Source organism: Carya illinoinensis, chromosome 16 (assembly GCF_018687715.1).
Source record: "Carya illinoinensis cultivar Pawnee chromosome 16, C.illinoinensisPawnee_v1, whole genome shotgun sequence".
In the NCBI taxonomy this organism is placed as follows: domain Eukaryota; kingdom Viridiplantae; phylum Streptophyta; class Magnoliopsida; order Fagales; family Juglandaceae; genus Carya; species Carya illinoinensis.
This window is the reverse complement of record NC_056767.1, coordinates 19,158,553-19,162,253: the sequence shown is the minus strand read 5'-3', so window position 1 is coordinate 19,162,253 and position 3,701 is coordinate 19,158,553. Positions and strand designations below refer to the sequence as shown.

Below are 3,701 nucleotides of genomic sequence, written 5' to 3'. Positions count from 1 at the left end.
TCAAGGATCACAGCCACAAAAGAGTAATCTATTTATCTTCTCAATTTGCCCCCAATATTTATTATATTTGGACAACATCCTCTGAGTCATACCAGATAACAGTCCACTAGGGTCATCACAACCATCTTCCAAGTGGTGGTGTAGTGTCGAGATCTGACTGAACCACAAGTTTGCAGTCGTGTATGTGGATCCAGATATTTTCATTGTAATATCATAAAAAATATACAAAAATGTGACAAAGAATCCTACACTCGTCCAGTCATGTGTGTCCGGCGGACCGAGCCCCTTTCCTGCAGGCTCAAGCAAAGCATACCGCAGACCCCCATCTTCCACCTCCATCTGCTCAAACACTTTTTGGTACCTCTGTGCCACATCCAACATCATGTATGTAGAGTTCCATCGAGTGGGAACGTCCAAGCACAGCGTCCGAGAATGTTTTATCCAAGTTGTTCCTCTATTGCCCTGAATTTTTTCAGCTTTTGCAGGAAAGCCCTCACATACCGCATAATGTTGCAGACTTTTGTAATGGAATCGTCAACCTCTTTTAACCCCTCAGTCACAATCAGGTTGATTATGTGAGCACAACAACGAATATGGATAAACTCATGGTCCCGGATGACATCATCTCTCACTCTCGTATTCTGCTTGAACCATTCAATTGCAGTATCATTAGCACTGGCATTGTCAACTGTAATGCATAAAACCTTCTGAAATCTCCAATCTTTCAAGCAATCATCCATCGCTGCCCCAATTGATGCACCCTTATGATCATTTATTTCTTTGAATCCAATAATCTGTTTTTTTAAAGTCTATGAACTGTCAATGTAGTGTGCTGTAATACACATGTAGGAAACATTCTGTATAGACGTCCATGTGTCAGTCGTAAATGAGACTCTCTGGCCGGTCGTCACAAACATTTGTCTCATCTCAGCCTTCTCTTTCAAATGCCTTTTTATATAATCTCACATCACTGTATACCGTGACAGCAATGGGAATCGTGGCTCAATAAGCTTGATAAACTTTCGGAACCCTCTTTTCTCAACTGTAGTAAAAGGCATCTCATCTTCAATGATCATCTCAGCAAGCGCATCTCTCAACATCTTCTCACTGTATTGAGGGATGACCATTTTCTTGGATTGCGTACCATCAGTCGCAATAGAAGTTTCATAACTTAGAGTTGTCTGATCTCGGGCAGCCAATCCTTTCACTATCTTATACCTCTGGCAACTATTTAGATGTGATATCAAACCAGCAGTGCCTTGTTTCTTTGAATGACATGCAACTTCTGTGCCACAATGGTTGCAAGCTACGTGCGGTTCCGAGGGATCACCGTCAACCTTTGTAAAATGTTCCCACGTCCACGACCTTTTTTTATTTGATCGTGGACATGGTGGTCTGGCCCTCACAGATAAAGGTGGTGGTACATCCGGCTCATCCCCAATACCCATCTCCTCCTCATCATTAAATGTATCCTCGTCTTCAATGTTTACCGGGAGTGGGAATCGACTACTTGTACATGAAGTTTGTGTTCTGGAAGTGGGTCTGGATCTCAGTGCTGGGGACGGAATTGTGGCATCCTGATCTTGTTCTGGGGTCCCATATCATTCTTCCTCCATAGCTTGAAATCTGACACATTTACTTCCAAAAATTACGAAGTTTATTAAAAAAACAATAAACAATAAAACAATAAAACAAGTGAAGCTAATATCTTAATGTCACATGAGAGAAACATGTAGATGGTTAAATCATAAGGAACTTGATAGTTGGTAGTTAATCAGCTTCATGCTGATGTCAGAAGTTTATTTTTAGTGTTTCATTTTGCTTCTAGTAGCTACTGAACTAAAGTAAGATATGGTTTCTTAGAATAATTAGAAGAATGTTATGTTTCAAACCATGTGTGTGTTCAGATTTTCCAATTTTTGTTTTAGTGGTTTGAACATGTAACTCCTAGCTCATATCTTTATGGTTTGGCTTGATATATAGCATTACAAGACATTGATATTTAAGTTGAATGATCAGGCTATGTTGAATAACTGACACACTGTTGTCCTGCATTGTGGCTATATTAACATGCCCTATTGTGATTTTTGTTTCGGTGACAAAGATGATCTTTCTGAGCCGCTACTCAAATGCCATGTGTATGTGACTGGGCATAGTTTAGGCGGAGCATTGGCCACCCTTCTTGCTCTCGAGCTTTCCTCTAGTCAGTTGGCTAAGTATGCTGTTTATCTTTCTACTTATAGAGTCCTTCATTCTTCCATACTTCAGAAAATTAATTCCATTGACGATTCAGGTCTATGTATTCAGAAACTATGGAAAGCTAACTTGACATTTTTATGATTAGGAATTGATAGAGATTACTTGATCCTAGTAAAATTAGTAACTTGTGTATTTGTAGTAATTTTTAATGTAGTGCGTTTTGAGAGTAATGGCAATGAAACTTAACTATCTATTTTCCTTTTCCCTTTTTTTTTTTTGGTGTATCAGGTGTGGGGCAATCTCTGTGACTATGTATAACTTTGGGTCTCCTAGAGTTGGTAACAAAAAGTTTGCATAAGTTTATAACAGGGTAATAAAAACCACCATCTACAATTTTATTTTTAGAAGTCTCCACTTTTTTTTTTATATAATTTTGCATAGATACCTCTACTTTTACCCTATGGCTCTGTATTTTGTGATGAAGTTAGGCCACAAGCATGTAGAAACTTAACAAGAGCAAGAAGGGAAACCAAGCAAGCTAGCCATTGAGTTGACTAGTAAAATGGCTCAATTAGTTCCTTATGCAACAGAATGCAACACACATTCACACAGCTTGTGCAATAACACTATTTTTTGTGTTTTTTTAGCTAGTATGTTATGGCACCCTTTTCTGCATCTACTCCTCTTGTACTGGACCCCCAAGGTTGGTGAATGCTTACACAACTTGTACTTACATTTGCAGAAAGTTAAAGATAGCTGGCGAGTTGTAAATCACAGAGATATTATACCAATAGTCCCTCGCTTGATGGGTTATTACCATGTAGCTCAACCTGTTTATCTAGCAGCTGGAGATCTAACAGAAGCCTTGGTGGTTGGTTTGCTTTAAACTTGTACTAGTCATTCAAAAAGAAAAAACTAATAACATATAGAGAACACACCAAGCTTTATAATTTGTTATCTTCATGGATGTTTTTCGGTAAATGTTGTTTAGGTTTAACTTTATTCAAATGGATGGAGGAATAAGTGCTGTTTAAATTTTGACTGCTTAATTCATTTGATTCTGTGGAAATATTACTTCTGAGAACAACTCAACTGGCCTTGTCAATTGGCTATTGTGGAAATATTAATTCATTTACTGCCGGCATGCTTTTCAAACAGCCTTATCCCTTCTGTAGCCTTCATTTACAAAGCAATTTAGGAACCGTAAAAGAATAAAAATATTGACATTATGGTTAGAACCTTCTTTGGAAGGAAAGAAATGCAACGACCTTTGAAGATCAAGAGCTGTCAATGACGAGGCCAAAAACTACTTTATTAATACTTCACTCCATTGGTCAACTTTAATAGACTTTAGTGGTTTGAATCTCAATGATTTCCTTGTAATAGCTGCTAATCAGGCATGGGCGTTAATCATTCAAATTCATATCCAATTACATGTAATAAGCAACTATAATTCTTTTAGCATAATGAATGCTGCTTTCTATATGCTAAAAGTTGATTTC

At 37.9% G+C, this 3,701-nt stretch overlaps 1 long non-coding RNA gene across 1 annotated transcript; it reads left to right on the top strand.

Moving 5' to 3' along the window:
- Positions 1–2,124: 2,124 nt before the first annotated feature.
- On the top strand, positions 2,125–3,071 carry LOC122298555. Its single transcript, XR_006239443.1, has 3 exons — positions 2,125–2,216; positions 2,488–2,569; positions 2,942–3,071. It is a non-coding gene; the product is annotated as an uncharacterized LOC122298555 (long non-coding RNA).
- The last annotated feature ends 630 nt before the right edge of the window (positions 3,072–3,701 follow it).